Here is an 18365-nt window from a genome sequence, read left to right on the forward strand (position 1 = left end):
AAAATCTCTGTGTGCGTGCGTGTGTGTGTGTGTGTGTGTGTGTAAAACTCTGCCTTTCAAGTAAATAAATGCTTAAAAACATACAAAAATAATAAGAAAATATATATGCTTTCAAAGAGACATGTTCTTGTCTTATATGAATTTCAGTTTATACATTTATATAAGTAAAAACTTCATCTCCATATAATGTCATTGTAAAAAGACAAAAAATAAGACATATTTCTCCTGTTCAGTCTAGCTGAAAGGGCCATATTGTACATCTAGATTTTTTTTTTAGTGTTATTCATTTTTAAAAACTTTTCATTTGTAACAGATGTATGGATCCTCTAGTGATTTTCTATTTTTTTTTAAGGCAGAAGTTGGAGATTCTGAAAAAGTTAGATAAACAAATAAACAAATAACTGTATAGAACTCTGAATAACAGGTATGAGACAAATTATAAAACTACAAATTATAAACATAATAAGATATGTAAATTGAATTTCATCAAAATTTAAAACTTTTGTGCATCAGTGGATACTATCAAGAAAGTGAAAAGGCAACCCATAGGAGAAAATATTTGCAAATCACACATCTGTTAACAAATTATCTTCCAGAACACATAAAAAATCTATATAATTAAAAAAAAAATAGTACACAAAACTCCAAGGTAGCCAGTTGAATAAATATCTGTCCAAAGATATACAAATAGCCAATAAACACATGGAAAGATGTTTAACATCACTAATCATCAGGGAAATGCAAATCATACTGAGATACCATTTTATATCCATTAGAAGAAAACATGTGTTGATGGGAATGTGAAGAAACTGGAACCATTGTACATTTCTGGAGCTAACGTAAAAGAGTCTACTTGCTGTGGAAAACAGCACAGTGGCTCCTTAAAAAATTAAACACAGAAGTACTGTATAATCCATCAATTCTTCTTTATACACCCAAAATAATTCAAAGTAAGACTCAGTTATTTGTATACCACTGATTATAGTAGCATTATCCACAATAGCTAGAAGATGGAAACAAACAGCAAATGTTCATTAAGGAATTAAAAAACTGTGTTAAGTATATATAATGAAAAATTAGATAGTCCTCAAAAAAGATAAACTTCTGATATCTATTAAACATGGATAAACCCTGAAGATGTTATACCAAGTGAAATAACCCCACACACAAAACAAATAAGCTCAAGTAAGCAGAAGGAAGGTGAAAGAAATAAGATCTTAAAATCAACAAAACTGAAAACACAGAAAAATGAGAAAATTCAATGTAAATAAAATCTGGTTCTTTGGGGGAAAATCACTAATATTGATAACTCTCACAGAGGTAGATGCAATATTAGCAATGAAATGAAACTATGGATCCTATAGTCTCTAAAAGGGTAAAAAGAAATTTACAAGTTTTATAATCAAAAATCATAAATCAAAAAACCTAGATACAGACCAAAAATCACTAACTCAATCACAAGCCACCAAAATTCAGCCAAATGAAATAGAAAATCATTATAGTAGTATAACCAAAAATAAACACTCACTAAAAAGTTCCCTCCAAAAGATATTCTAATCCCAGATGGCTTCACTTTTTTACCAAATGCTTAGACAGAAATAACACCAATTACATACAAATCCAGAGGAAAACAGAAGTAGCCATACTTGTATCAGATGAAATAGATTTCAAATCTAAAGCTATAAAAAAGAGCCTGACAGATCATTATATAATGATCAAAAGCTCAATCCAGTAAGAAAAAAGAATCCTTATAAATATATATATGTACCTAACTTGTAGCACTCAAATACCAAAAACAAATATTAACAAGCCTAAAGACAGATATAGACTCTAATACAATAATAGAAGACTAACATCCCACTTTCAGAAGTAGGCAGATAAACAAGACATAAAATCAACAAAGAAGTGTACAGTTAAACTGCACCCTAGATGTAATGGAACTAGCAGAGTTGCTAGAGCATTTAGATAAAACAAAAGAATGAAGGGCACCCAAACTGAAAAGAGGAAATCAACTTATCACTGTTTACAAATGACATAATTGTATATACAGAAAACCCAAAAGATTCCATCAAAAAGCTTTTAGAATACACAAATTCAGCAAAGTTGCAAGATACAGTCAATGTACAAAAAGCAGCAGTGTTGATATATACCAACTGTGAATCTTCTGAAAAAGGTATCAAGAAAGCAATCCCATTTTCAAAAATGCAAAATACCTGACAATAAATCTAACCAAAGAAGTACTGAAAGATCTCCATAAAGAAAACTATAAATCATTAATGAAAGAAATTAAAGACACAAAGACATACCATATTCATGGAGAAGAATCAGTAACATTAAATGTGCATTATCCAAAGCAATTTACAGATTCAGTGTGATCTCTATCAAAATTCCAATGACACTTTTCACAGAACTGGAAAAAGCATTACTAAAATTTGTATGAAACCACAAACAATCTTGAGCAAGAACAAAGTAGAAGGCATTACACTACCTGACTTTAAAAATACATTACAAAGATATAGTAATTACAGCAGCATGATGGGTAGAGGGTATTATGGTGTAGAGGGTGAAATCACTGCCTGCAAAGCTAGCATCCCATAGGGGTGCTGGTTTGTGTCCCAGCTGCTCCACATGATTACAGTTCCCTGCTAATGGCCTGGGCAAAGCAGAGAATGGCCAATGTGCTTGGACCCCTGCCATCCACGTGGCAGACCTGAATGAAGCTCCTGGCTCCTGGCTCCTGGCTCTGGCCTGGCACAGTCCTCGCCCATGCACATGGAAGAGCTCTCTGTCTCTCCTCTATAACTCTGATTTTCAAATAAAATAACAAAATTTTAAAAATAAAAAACATCACAGAGGCTGGTGTTATGGTACAACGGGGTTAAGCCCCTGCATAAGACTCTGGCATCTCATATTGGAACACTGGTTCAAGTCCTGATCCAGCTTCCTGCTAATGCATCTGGGAAGGCAGAAGATGGTCCATGTGCTTGGGCCCCTGCCACCCATGTGGAAGACCAGGATGGAGTTCCCTACTCCTGACTTCAGCCTGGCCCTGCCCTGGCTATAGCAGCCATTTGGGGTGAACCAGCAGACGGATGATCTCTCCGACTCTCTCTCTCTCTCTGCCTTTCAAATAAATAAATAAATCTTAAAAAAAAAAATCAGCATGGTAAAAACAGATCAACAGACCAATGGAATGGAACAGTGACCGTAAAAGTACACTCACACATATACAGCAAACTCATCTTTGGCAAAGGTGCTAAAAACAGGCATTGACAAAAGGATAGTCCTTTAATAAATGGTCCTGACACAACTGAATAGCCATATACAGAAAAATCAAACAGGACCCTTATCACTACCATGTACCAAAATCAACTCAAAATGGATTAAATATCTAAATATGAGACCTGAAACTTTGAAACTATTAGAAGAAAACAGAGGGAAAATACTTAAAGACACTGGAATGGGCAAGGATTTTTCCAGATCAGACCTTAAAAGAATAGGAAATAAAAACAGAAAAATGGGATGTCATCAAGCTAAAGTGTTTTTGCACAGCAAAGGAAACAATCAACAGAATGAAAAGACAACCTACAGAATGGGAGACAATATTTTCAAGTTATACATCTGACAAGGGGTTGTTATCCAGAATATATAAGGAACTCAACTCAATAGCAAAACAAAAAAACACAAAACCACTCAAATACTTCAATTTAAAAATGGCCAGTATATCTAATCAGACATTTCTCAAAGGAAGACCTAAGTACATGAGCAAATGCTCAAATCCTTAATCATCCAGGAAATGCAAATCAAAACCACAATGAGATATCAACCTCACTCCAACCAGATTGGCTATTATCAAAAAGACAATAAGTGTTGGTGAAAATGTGGAGAAAAGGGAACCCTGCGTTGTTGGTGGGAATGTAAATTGGTACAGCTATTGCAGAAAATATGATGGAGGTTCCTCAAAAACCTAAAATAAGAACTACAACATGGCCCAGCAATCCCACTCCTCAGCACATGTCCAAGGGAAATGAAAGTCATCTGTCAAAGAAACATCTGCATTCCCACGTTTACTGCAGCACCATTCACAATAATCAAGAAACAGAAACAACTTAAGTGTCTATCCACTGATGAATGGATAAAGAAAATGTGGCACATATACATAAAGGAATATTAATAAGTCACAAAAATGATGAACTATGTCCTTTAACATGGATGGAACTGGAGATCATTATGGTACATGAAATAAACCAACTCCACAAAGATAAATATCACATGTTCTTATATGTGAAATCTAAAAAACAGGGACCTTATAGAAGCTAAAAATAAATGGTAGTGGGGCCAGCATTGTGGCATAGTAGGCTAAGTCTGTGCCTGGGAAAGCATTGGAAGATGGCTCAAATGCTTGGGACCCTGCACCCACGTGGGAGATTCAGAGCAATCTCCTGACTCTTGGCTTTGGCCTGGCCATGTGCTGGCCATTGTGGCCATTTGGGGAGTGAACCAGTGGATGGACAATCTCTCTAAGTCTCTTCTATCTTGTAACTGTTACTTTCAGATAAATAAATAAATCTTTAATTTCATTTTTTAAACTTTTTTAGTGTAAGACTGTATGTGACTTGAAGGCTCCAAATAAGCCCTTTATTGCCAGCATATAAAATTTCACAATTAAGGAGTTATTCTTTGGGATCTCAAGGTTACTCATGGTCAAGATTCTTTAAGGTGACCCATTCATTCATTGATTATAGAAAAACTTATTGCTGGCCTACTAGAAATTAAGCAGTGAACAAATAAAATCTCCATTCTTATAGAGTCTACACTACAGTATGCATGGAGCAGGAATCAGAAAATATGTAAAGAAACAAAGCACTAGGACACAATAGCTGTAAACAGAAACACAACAGGGAAAGGAAGCTGGAATTCTGAGTACTGGGCTAAGTCAGGGTAGAAAAATCCTATGCACTGGTTTGAGCTAAATATGGGGCATGGCAGGGGGAAACGAACAGAGGATAGGTAAAGGAAAAGAAATGTTGAAGGTAAATTAGAAACAAAGAGTATGAGGGCCTATACTAAATCAACAGCGGAGGAAGTAAGGGGAATTAATAGGCTCACTACGAAAGCTACCAATAGAGATGGAAAAAGCAATAGTAATGGGATAAAACAGTGCTTCTCAAATTATCTTGTGAAAGCCTAGATTTTGTTTTTGTTTTATTGCCCTCCCCCAACTAGTTATGGAACAATTTTTTTAAATATTTATTTATTTATTTATTTGAAAGGCAGAGTTCCAAAAAGGAAGAAGCAGACAGACATACAGAGAGCTTCCATCGTTGCTTCACTCTCCAAATGGCCGCAATGGCCGGAGCTGGGCTTATCTGAAGCCAGGAGCTTCTCCCAAGTCTCCCGTGCAGGTGCAGGGGCTCAAGGACTTGGGCCATTTCCACTGCTTTCCCAGGCCTTATCAGAGAGCTGGATCAGAAGTGAAGCACCCAGGACTAGAACCAATGCCCATATGTGATGCCAGCACTGCAGTCAGCGACTTTACCCACTACAAAACCGCCAGCAACCCCTGGCCGATATTTTTAAAAACACAAAATTACATGCTTAGATTTTCCAGCAATGCCAAATTGTTATATATGATATTAAATGCATACTTTCAATTTTTGTTCTTATTTTGTTACAAACTAGTAACAAACAGGTCCAATACTTGTCTAAAGAGTAGTCGACATCTTGACTAGGATGAGAACAAAAGAAAAATAGTCTGATTCTAATATATTTACTGAGCCTGGCTATATGAAGAGCATAATGATGCAATTAAGGGGGAGAAACGGGATCTCAAACCCAGAAAAGTTTCACTGAGTTATATTTTGGTCAAGCTGAATTTGAGATATCAGTGGGATATCTAAGTTAAATACCTAGTGGCTTATCCTTTTTTTTTATATATATTATTCGTTGAACTTCTTACTTAACAGAGAGTTAATTATATGTGTATAATGTTAATTGAAAATAGATCTTCGTAAAAAATAAGAGTGGGAATAGGAGAGGGAGGAGGAAGAGGGGTGGGAAAGTAAGTGGGAAGGTGGATACAGTGGGAAGAATCACCATGTTCCTAATTATGTTGTAATTATAAAATGTATGAAGTTTGTATTCCTTAAATAAAAGGTTTCTGGGGGGAAAACATGCAGAGCTGAAGAAAACATTATCATGGTAGAACATTTTTGCCCTATCAGAAGTTATGAATCACTTCTTGGCCTTTTGGCTAAGATCAGGTGTACTATCAGAAGTTACGGAGCTTTTAGCCAATGGTAATAATACAGTTCACCTGACAATCAAAAACTCTGGATAAGATATTTTAAAATCACTTTTTAAAGGTATGCAAAGAGATCAAAGTAGAAACTGGCGGGAATTTGACCCTTCAAAAAAAGGGTCTATGGTAGAGAGTCTTCTAAGATAGCCCCCCATCACCCTGTCTCATAAATAACTGTATACACCATTGTATAATTACTCTCCCTCCTTGAGTGCAGGATGAACTCAGCCACTTGCTTATCAACAGAATATGGCAAAAGTAATGAAAATTCTCACACACAATTAGGTAACAAAAGACTGACTTCCATCTTGCTAGCACTTTCTTCATTGATTTCTCAGGATGAAGCAAGCTAGCATAGAAAGAAGTGAATCCTGAAGCCAGCACTGTGGCACAGAAGGTTAAGCTGCAGCCTACAATGTTGGCATCTCATAACAGAACACTGGTTGGAGTATTGGTTTCTTTGCTTTTAGATCTAGCTCCCTGCTAATGTGCCCAGGAAAGCAGCAGAAAATGGCCCAAGCACCTGGGCCCCTGCCACCCACATGTGAGAATTGTATGGAGTTCCAGGCTCCAGGTTTTGGCCTGGCCCACCCCTGGTTGTTGAGACTATTTGGAAGATCTCCTTTTCTGCTTTTCTGTCTCTCTGTCACTCTGCCTTTCAAAGAAATAAAAATAAATCTTCCTTTTTTTTTTTTTTTTTTTTTTTGACAGGCAGAGTGGACAGTGAGAGAGAGGGGGAAAGACAGAGAGAAAGGTCTTCCTTTTTTTGCCGTTGGTTCACCCTCCAATGGCCGGCGCGCTGCGGCCGGCGCACTGCGCTGATCCGATGGCAGGAGCCAGGTACTTATCCTGGTCTCCCATGGGGTGCAGGGCCCAAGCACTTGGGCCATCCTCCACTGCACTCCCGGGCCACAGCAGAGAGCTGGCCTGGAAGAGGGGCAACCAGGACAGAATCCGGCTCCCCGACCGGGACTAGAACCGGTGTGCTGGTGCCGCAAGGTGGAGGATTAGCCTAGTGAGCAGAGGCGCCAGCCTAAAAATAAATCTTCCAAAAAGAAAAGAAAAAAAAAAGCACACAAATGAATTGTAACAACTGCATGACCTTAGATATGGATCCTTTCCCTAGTGAGCCTTCAAATACCATTCTAGCACAGGCTAACCCTTTGTCACACCTTATAAGAAATCCTGAAAGAAAGTCCAGTTGAGTTGTGCCTGACTCCTGAATCAAAGAAATTAAATAATAAATGATTGTTTTAAAGAAGATATTTTCAAAGAATCCATTATACCATAATAAATAACTAATGTAGGAATCACATGAGACACTCATTTATCATGAAGTTACCCACAAAGCTGCCTATGGAAAATCTCAAGCAGAAGCCAGAATCTCACTGGCCTAAAAAGCCAGAAGACAAGGTTCAGATTATGGCAGTTGCTGGAATTCAAGGGTAGAGGGTCAGGAAAGAAAAATAACAAAAGGGCTATACCTTTAAAGATCACATCTCAAGACTAAGAATGTGCCCCAGATATAGAATCTCCCTAAGAGGTAAATACAAGTATCTACACAACCAGGGTGATGCGACAGTAATTTAACTGCCTAGCAAAACAAAATTTAACACTTTTCGGAGGGTGGTTACAAAATCCAGTTGTTAGTATATCATCTACTTACACAATCCAATCAAGAATTCTTAGACTGACTTCTACCTGTGGCAATGATGCAACTAGAAAATGAACACACATGAGAAAAAAGCCTGAAGATAGTAGACAAGACCCATGTATGACTATTTCCTGACAGCACAGAAAACCATATGAGCTTCATGATTGTCCCAGATTACTGACTGGAGACAGGTTTTAGGTCACCAAGAAGTAGAGAAGGAATACTGATTGAATAAAGACCAACAGTTTACTGAAGTGCAGCAAGATTGAGAGGTAAGAAAACAATAAATAGAGATTTGTGTAATCTGCAGGAGAGTCCCTATTAGTCTTTGCCTAAGTTTTTTTTTTTTGTTTTTTTTTTGTTTGTTTGTTTGTTTTTAAGATTTATTTTATTTATTTGAAAGACAGAGTTAGAAAGAGAGGTAGAGCCAGGGAGAGAACGAGGTCTTCCATCCGCTGGCTCACTCCCCAAATGGCCACAACTGCCAGAGTTGAGTTGATCCGAAGCCAGGAGCTGCTTCCATGTCTCCCACGCCGGTGCAGGGGCTCAAGGCTTTGGGCCATCTTCTACTACTTTCCCAGGCCATAGCAGAGAGCTGGATCAGAAGTGGAGCAGCCAGGACTCGAACCAGCGTCCATATGGGATGCTGGCGCTACAGGCCAGGGCTTTAACCTGCTGCGGCGTACTCCCAGCCCCTGCCTAAGTTCTGATCTGCAGATATATGTGAAAACAAATTATCAAAGGTCAAAGAGCCAGCAGAAAGCAGTCCAAACGATTCCTAGCAGTCACACAGGCTTGGAATAGTATCAATTCCTATCAGTCAGAAAAGACTTCATAATGCACAGAGAGTATAAGAGAGAATCCTCAAAAAAGAATCAACTTAGTAGCAGATCTACACAAAGGGCTGCTGACACCACCGTGACAAAGGGTAAAAGCAAGCTGCAGAAGGGTGAGACTAACTCCAAAACAACTTAGCTGTAAGCCAGAACTCCAGCACTACGCTAAAGTAATTTAACAAATCTAAGACCCAATAGTGTAAACATTATGAGCTATTACCCAGTTGAAAATTATCAAGTATGCAAAGAAGATTTCTCCACAGCCAGGAGAAAAATCATTCCATAGCAACAGAAATAAAAATAAGAAACTATGGAACCAGAAGACAAGAATATTAAAAAAACCTATTAACAATGAGCTCCATATTATTTTTAAAAAGTGACACCTAGGGCCGGCACCGCGGCTCACTAGGCTATTCCTCCGACTTGCGGCGCCAGCACACCGGGTTCTAGTCCCAGTCGGGGCGCCGGATTCTGTCCCGGTTGCCCCTCTTCCAGGCCAGCTCTCTGCTGTGGCCCAGGAAGGCAGTGGAGGATGGCCCAAGTGCTTGGGCCCTGCACCCCATGGGAGACCAGGATAAGTACCTGGCTCCTGCCATCGGATCAGCGCGGTGCGCTGGCCGCGGCAGCCATTGGAGGGTGAACCAACAGCAAAGGAAGACCTTTCTCTCTCTCTCTCTCTCACTGTCCACTCTGCCTGTCAAAAAAAAAAAAAAAAAAAAAGTGATACCTAAATAGAAAAATAGAATTTACAAAGGTGAAAAATATTTGAAATGAAAATTTGATTACATGGGATTAACAGAAGATTTAGACACTAAAAACTGAAATATAGCAACCGAAAAATTAGCAATAGAAACAACCTATAACAAACATACTCATACACACAAATAGACCATCAGTGACCTAAAAAGGCAATAAAATACAAGGAGGTCGAATGTCTATGTAATCAGAGAATAGTATAAAGAAGAAAGGAAGGAACCACAAAAAGGAAAAAGTTACAAGAAATAATCATTGGCATTTTCCCCATTTTGTTGAAAACTATAAACTGACAGATTCAAGAGGCTCAAACTTCAAGTTAAGAAAAACTTAATTTCTTGTCAGAAACTAAGAAGCCAGAAAAAAAAAAAAAAAAAAAAAAAAAAAAAAAAAAAAAAACCCAGAAAGAAAGCTTTAAAATATTGGAAGAAATAAGAAAAGGAAACTTCCAAACTAGAACTCTGTAGCAATAAAAACAGCTTTCAAAATAAAGGTTTTCAGACACACAAAAGCTGTGACAATCATGAGCAGATCTCTACTACAACGCATCCTACGGGTGTTCTTTGGGCAAAAAGATGAGACAGAAATTCAGATTTTTGTGAAGCATAAAAAGTACCAGATATAGAAGAAAAAGATTTTTTTCAACTTTAATCTCTACAAAAGACAATTAAAAGATAGCTAGTCCAAAAGCACAGGAACCAACTCAAAAGAAATCATAGCAATAAAGGCCGTAACAATTTGAATAAGGTATATAAAAGTAATAAAGGATTATAATCTATAGAATACAAAAAAGTGAGTCCATGACAGATAAATACATAGTGGAGAAGGGACCATTCTTCCATACAGATGAATTTCCACTAATCAGTACAAGAAGAATGGAGTGAGGGGAAGAAAAAGTTACCAACAGTAAAACATTACCATTACCTTACATTTTGTTGCAGGGAAGATCCAGCAATGAATGCTAAAATCAGTGAGCAACCAATTAGGAAAAGCAACATATTTATACAGTCTAAAACAGAATCTCTCAAAATAATGAAGAAAAGGAAAAAGTTAACTTGTAAGTGGAGAAGCACAGCAGAAATCACATTAACAAATGTCAAAAATCACCAGTATTATGACACTTTCTATTAGTATATATCCCATGATATTCACTGAGAAAGGCACCACAATCACCACAATAATGTTCTTAGCAAAGATACATATACTAGTTAAGAAAAAACATCAAGGAACCAAAAATGAGTGACAAACTTCAAAATACCTGAGTAGCAATCTTAAAAAAGTATCAACATCACAAAAGAAAAGAATTTCAGTCTTTCAGACCATTCCAGATTGGGGGAGATTAAGGACACATTACTATTAAATGTAACAGACTGTGGTACAAAAAGTAGACATTAGTATCCTCAGCAGCCAGAGCTGAGCCAAGCCAAAGTCAGGAGCCAGAAACTCAACTGAGTTTCCCACGTGGTTGGCATCCCTTGCTCCCAGGCTGCCCATTAGCAGGAATCTGGAATCAGGTGCAGAAAGGGTCTCAAACTTAGGCACTCTGTCACAAGCTGTGCATCCAAACCTATGTTTCTACCTAATAATGGTTATATGAAAAGCTGTTATTAGTGAAAGTTGAAAGAGTATATGGGAATCATTTGTACTGGCTTTGTAATTTTTCTGTAAGCTTAAAATTTGCCCAAAATGAAAAACAATTTTAAGATAATTTAAATCTTACGGCAGAACAATTATCAATGATTATGGAATTTATAATACCCAAAGAAGTAAAATTTCTGATAAATGCATAAGCAATGAGAAGAGTGAAATAAAGGTGTTCTGTTGTGAGGTTCTTGGCATATATGTAAAATAGTACATTATTTGAATGTGAAATGTGTCAAGTTCTGATACATATGACAAACACCAGTGAAAACACGTCAGAAAAAAAGCCTCAAAACAAAGATTACATAGCTAATAAGCCAACAATCGAGATAAATGGAATTTATAAAAAAAAGTCCAAAAGGAGGAATGAAAGGAGGGAAAAAAGCAATGAGTGACCATCAGACAGGATAGAAACATAAGCCCTAACTATATGCATACTACTTCAAGAAAACATTTTAAATACAAATACAAAATGAGGTAAAAGAATAGGAAAACATTTATACTGCAGACACCAATCAACAAGGAAGCTAGAATGGCAGTACTAATATCAAATTAAAATTTAGAAAAAGAAATATTACCAGCATTCAAAATGACAAAACAGTCACCTGATCAGAAGAAAAATAAGTCTTAAATATACAAACTAATAACAAAGTCTGAAAATGTAATAAGCAAAAAGTAATAGCACTAACAGGAGAAAGACAAATCCATTGTAACAGCTGGACAATTCAACACTTACTTCTCAGTAATTAAAGGAAAAAGTAGACAGAAAATCAATAGAAGTATGTAAGAAATGCATTACATTATCAACCAACTTGACCTTGTTCATGCTTATGCTATGCTAAAAAAAAAAAACATCAGTGGAATACGGTATTCTCAACTACATTCACATTTTTCAATACAGACCACATTTTATATGTCAAAAACAAAACAAAAAAAAAGCCGGCGCCCTGGCTCACTAGGCTAATCCTCTGCCTTGCGGCGCCAGCACACCGGGTTCTAGTCCCGGTTGGGGCGCCAGATTCTGTCCCGGTTGCCCCTCTTCCAGGCCAGCTCTCTGCTGTGGCCAGGGAGTGCAGTGGAGGACGGCCTAAGTGCTTGGGCCCTGCACCCCATGGGAGACCAGGAGAAGCACCTGGCTCCTGCCATCGGATCAGCGCAGCACGCCAGCCGCAGCGCGCCAGCCGCGGCGGCCATTGGAGGGTGAACCAACGGCAAAGGAAGACTTTTCTCTCTGTCTCTCTCACTGTCCATTCTGCCTGTCAAAAAAAAAAAAAAAAAAAAAAATCTAGAAACCTCTCTCAAATACTTGGAAGTTAAACACTTCACTTCTAAATAACCTATGGGGTCTCAAAAAAACAAAGGATATCTAGAAAACATCTTGAGTTGAATTACAATGAAAACAGTGTCAAAATCTGTACTACTGAGAAGAGTACTTTGAAAATTATAGCTATAGGGCCGGCGCCATGGCTCACCAGGTTAATCCTCCACCTGCGGTGCCGGTATCCCATATGGGGGCCAGGTTCTAGTCCCAGTTGCTCCTCTTGCAGTCTAGCTCTCTGCTGTGGCCGGGGAGGGCAGTGGAGGATGGCCCACGTGCTTGGGCCCTGCACCCACATGGGAGACCAGGAGAAGCTCCTGGCTCCTGGCTTTGGATCGGCGCAGCGCTGGCCATAGCAGCCATTCGGGGGTGAACCAATGGAAGGAAGACCTTTCTCTCTGTCTCTCTCTCTCTCTCTCACTGTCTAACTTTATCTGTCAAATAAATTAAGAAAATTATAGCTATAAATGTTTATATAATAAAAACAATTTAAAGTCTTGAAATGAATTTAAACTACTGACAAGAAAATAGACAAAAAGTACATATTAAACCTAGAGTAATAAGGAATTAAACAGCAGGGGGTGGAGCTGTGGCACGGCAGGCTAAGCTACCTCCTCCAACGCCAGCATGCCATTTGAGCACTGCTCCACTTCCAATCCACTTCCAATCTAGCTCCATGTTAATGGCCTGGGAAAAGCAGAGGAAGGTAGCCCAAGAGTTTGGGCCCCTGCCACTTACATGGGAGACCAGGATGATGCCCCTGGCTCCTTCTTAGGCTTGGTTCGGCCCTGGCCATTATAGCTATATATGGAGTGAACCAACAGATGGAATATCTCTCTCTGTCTCTGCCTCTCTGTAACTATGACTCAAATAAATGAGTAAATCTTAAAAAAAAAAAAAAGAGCATAAAACAAAAACAACAAAAAAATAAAAACACAGGAAAAAAGTAGTAAAACTATAAGCAGGATTTTTAAAAAGATCAATTAATGCACCTTTGATCCAACTGATCAAGCAGAAAATACCCAGATTACTAATATCAAGAATGAAAAAGAGATAACTATATAGATATATGTACATATATGCATACACATTAAAATCATGATCAAAAATGTTATGAACACAAGCCAATAAATTTAACAAATGTAAAACAGATGCCTTGACAGATTCAAACTACTAAAACTCAATTTAATAATAGTAAACCTGAGTAACTCTGCATCTATTAAATAAACTAAATTAGTAATTTAAAACTTACCCAAAGAAGCAGTTCATACAGCAGACTCCTACAATGACATTCACTGTAAATAACACTCTGACCTCAGAATCAACCCTTAAGGCTTCCTGGTCTGGCTGAAAGGCCTGTGAGAACATTTCAGGCACGAAAAGCCAAGACTCTGTGGCAAAAAAATGTCCTACATGGAGGATCTCTGTGAGACCTCAGTGGAAAGAAGGGGTCATCAAAGAAGGGTATACTCTTCTCTGAAGGGAGGAGAAAACAACCACTTTGCTTACGGCTGTGTTCAAATACCAATGGAGTCTATGATCAGAAAAGGCTTCCATAGCCTTGGCAGCCCATGGCAAGAGCCTTGGATGATCACTGACGTCATAAATAAGAGTGTTAATTGTTAAAGGAACAACCGAAGTCACTGTGCACTTACTCCCCATGTAGGACCTCCAACCCCAATGAGTTGTACTATGAGAAATCGACTGCAAATTTTGTTTCCAAACTGTACTCTATATGTTGTGTGTGTGCAAACTGTTGAAATCTATGCTTAACATGGAATTGGTCCTCTGTACATAAAATCAAACTAAAAATGAAGCATGATGAAGGAGATGGGAGAGGGAGGTGGGATGGGAGTAGGGGGGTAGGGGAAGGTGAGTATGGTGGAAAGAACCACTATATTCCTAAAGTTGTACCTATGAAAAAATGCATTCGTTAAATAAAAACTTTAAAAAAAATCCACAGTAAAAAAAAAAAAAAAAAAACAACCTTACCCATAAATAAAATCCTGGTTCATACTGCAAAACTGATAAAATCTACTAACAGAAGAAATAATATTAATTTGATACAAACTTCTAGAACATAAAAATCACCCCATCTCATTCTGTGATTTGAAGCCAGAATTAGCTTCATACTAAATCATAATAAAAGGAAAGAAAAAATCACAGATCCATATTAATAATCAATGGAACTATAAAATCCCTTCACAAAACTTTTATATATTAAATTCTGTGCTATAAAGTACTATAAAAGTCCTATTAAAACATACTTAGGGGCCGGCGCCGCGGCTCACTAGGCTAATCCTCCGCCTAGCGGCGCCGGCACACCGGGTTCTAGTCCCGGTCGGGGCGCCGGATTCTGTCCCGGTTGCCCCTCTTCCAGGCCAGCCCTCTGCTGTGGCCAGGGAGTGCAGTGGAGGATGGCCCAGGTGCTTGGGCCCTGCACCCCATGGGAGACCAGGAAAAGCACCTGGCTCCTGGCTCCTGCCATCGGATCAGCGCGGTGCGCCGGCCGCAGCGCGCTGGCCGCGGCGGCCATTGGAGGGTGAACCAACGGCAAAAAGGAAGACCTTTCTCTCTGTCTCTCTCTCTCACTGTCCACTCTGCCTGTCAAAAAAAAAAAAAAAAAAACATACTTAGTAGTCACTCAAAGATTGGCAAATGAGTAACTTAGGTTTGTTTTATAGGTTGTGAACTTCTGATATTATTATATCACTTAATTAAGAGGGTATTTTCTGAGAAATACATCAGGTGACTTCATTGTTGTATGAACATCATGGAGTCTGTTTATACAAACTAAGAAGGGTACTTTGTCATAAAAGACCTCTGTGGCATACAGCCTTGTTTTTTGCTACATGACTGTTTTTGACTGAAATTAACAATGCTTACATTTTAAAAATAACTTGCGATCTTGATCTTGCATGGATATTTTTCAAGCATTGTTTCATTTAAAAAATCACATCTTATCATACATTTTTAAAACTATATAATTAAGAGGGCTCCAAATGTCTATAACAATTTGAGGATTTAGAGAAATCAGAATTTATACTGCTACATTATTCATATTTGTCTTAAATGCTTAATTCTCCCTTTCATTGCAAAGATGACTTCAGGGGCTCTACTGAGCAAGTGCTTCTACAACTATGGCACGAGGACAGCAGGAACTCTATTCCTCTGGGTAATACGGTGTCCACAGGGTAAAATGACTGCCCTCTTCTGAGTACTTCAGAACATGGGAAGCTCACTGTCTCCTCCGACGTGATCCAGTTCTCCTAAAATGGCTCACGTGCTATTTATTGTGTTCTCTTATGGTCTCCTTTAGCAACTACTTTTTGTTGTTTAGTGAGACTTGACAATTAGATAACAATAAACTAGGTTAACTATTCATTTCTAAGCCTCTAAGGCTTTTGCCGATTCCCAGTAAAAAGGAGTTATTTATTAACAACTATAAATTCCCTTTACTGATTTCTCTCTCTTGCTAGAGAAAGTTACTCATTAGTACTTGTACAAAACACGGAAAAGAAAGCATTAAATAATGCTACCTAGACAGTGAAAACCATTGTATCACGCTTTGCAATCTTGGAAAAATTTCAAGATTTTGAGGAACTGAAGTTTATAATTTCAGTTAACAATGCAAATATTACTGAAAATACTGAAATGTAACATTAAAATACTAAAATATATAAATATTAAATTTAAAGCTAAAAATGCTATAATACTAAATACCATAAAAGGATACTTCAAAAAGTTCATAGAAAATAAAATTAAAAGATAATTTTGATGCAAAAAAACTTGAAATCCATGCATACTCTAGCAATGTATTACAGTCTTATAATACTATAATACCAAATATAAAATAACAAAAGAAAATCTTTAAGGTCATTCGGCTTTTTTAGAAAACTGCTGATTATGTTGTTTTTATATATATCGTAATCACAAATACCTTTATTACATATTAACATACATCATTTGCCTTATAAAATATAACACTGTTATACTGTAGAATATGAAACTTTTTTGCAATGAAAGTTACTAAATCAAATTGGCCCATTTCTGAATGATGTGAGAACTGCCTTAAAATGAAGAAAAATGATCTGGGTTCTCGAAGAGCATACATTTTAACATACTAGATGATTCTCTAAAGCAAAAAGGGTTATTTTGACAATTAGATCTTCATACAGTTGTATAAACCATATTAAAAGTATCAGTTTACTGAGCACAGACATGCATAAAACTACATTTTTAAAAATATTCCCTCTATATTAGCTGTTTCTAAAAGAATAATAAAATAAGGGGGACCTTTTAAAGAAAAATCCTAAACCAGACCATTATTCAGTGAAGAAAAGGAAATCACAGGAATATCAGTAAAGGACAAACATGGACTTTGGTTTCAAAGAATAATCATTACCTCCTCAGAAAAATAAAATCCTTTTCAAACTTGATTACCCAGAGTTTCCTTAACTAAATTTTTAATTATTCAAACTGACTATCTGATGGTTTCCATTGCAATCCAACAGGGGTAAAAAATATACAAAAGCACAATTCAATGGAAAACTCATAAGAACCAATCAGTGAGAAAAGAAAAAAACATGACTAATTCTTATTTTTTCTTCTGGAAATATGACTTCTTGACTATCTTGATGATAGAGCGATGAGTCTGCTTCAATATTTTAAATGAAAAAAGGAAGGGCAGAAGGAATGGATAACTGGTCTGTTAAACTAATGAACAAGGTTTCATTCTATCTACTTAACACAAAACAATAGGATGTTTACTTTGTGCCTCATTACACAAAAGGAGAAAAGTAAATGAACACTGTCAAATGAAATTTTCTTATATATTACCTCTGGCACTGAACTGTCTGCCTACTATATTTTTACTGTTTTCTGGTGGTCTTCACCCATGTGATCACGTATCACTGGTATCAAATTATACATTAATAAAAATACCACTAGTGCTAAAGCAAATATTCTAATTTTAATATATTTCTTTGTCAAGGAAATAACAGTACATCCTTGTATAATATCTAAATTCCAATTATACTACTTAAGCTAAATAGGCTTTATTTCAAGGACTTCTATTTTCTCATATTTTTCTCAAATATACTGAATACAAAAGAGATGGAATGAATGAAAGTGGTGTACAGAAGAATATCATCTAATATTCGTAATATAAATCTAATATATCTAATAGTACAGCTCTAATATGCATAAATGGAGGATTATCTATATTAGCATATATTTTAAATTATAATTAGCATATATTTTAAATGAAAACTCCCTTGCTACAGGTTTTAGCAGTTAAATCTAATTACGTAAAAGTCATACAAAACTTTAAAACATGCCAAATTTCCACTTCATTTGCTTACTGTACATGGGTCTTATTTTGCAAACATTCTCAAAAGGATTCATAACTGTCTAATTAAAATAACCAAAGTGGGTCTAGCATTATATCAGAGCATCTGAAGCAGCTTCCTAAGATGCCGGCACCCCATGTGAGTACCAGTTGGAGTTCTGACTGTTTTATTTCTGATCTAGCTCTTTTTTTTTTTTTTTCTTGATAGGCAGAGTGGACACTGAGAGAGAGACAGAGAGAAAGGTCTTCCTTTGCTGTTGGTTCACCCTCCAATGGCCGCCGTGGCTGGCGCGCTGCGCTGATCCGATGGCAGGAGCCAGGTACTTATCCTGGTCTCCCATGGGGTGCAGGGCCCAAGCACTTGGGCCATCCTCCACTGCACTCCCTGGCCACAGCAGAGGGCTGGCCTGGAAGAGGGGCAACCGGGAAAGAATCCGGTGCCCCGACCGGGACTAGAACCCGGTGTGCTGGCGCCGCAAGGCGGAGGATTAGCCTAGTGAGCCACGGCGCCG

General features: G+C 37.6%; 1 protein-coding gene across 8 annotated transcripts in view; it reads right to left on the reverse strand.

The window, feature by feature from the left end:
* SHOC2 (SHOC2 leucine rich repeat scaffold protein) overlaps window positions 1–18365 on the reverse strand; it is a 103942-nt gene that overhangs the window by 23840 nt on the left and 61737 nt on the right. The window lies entirely within an intron of this gene.

This window comes from Oryctolagus cuniculus, chromosome 15, assembly GCF_964237555.1.
Source record: "Oryctolagus cuniculus chromosome 15, mOryCun1.1, whole genome shotgun sequence".
In the NCBI taxonomy this organism is placed as follows: Eukaryota; Metazoa; Chordata; class Mammalia; order Lagomorpha; family Leporidae; genus Oryctolagus; species Oryctolagus cuniculus.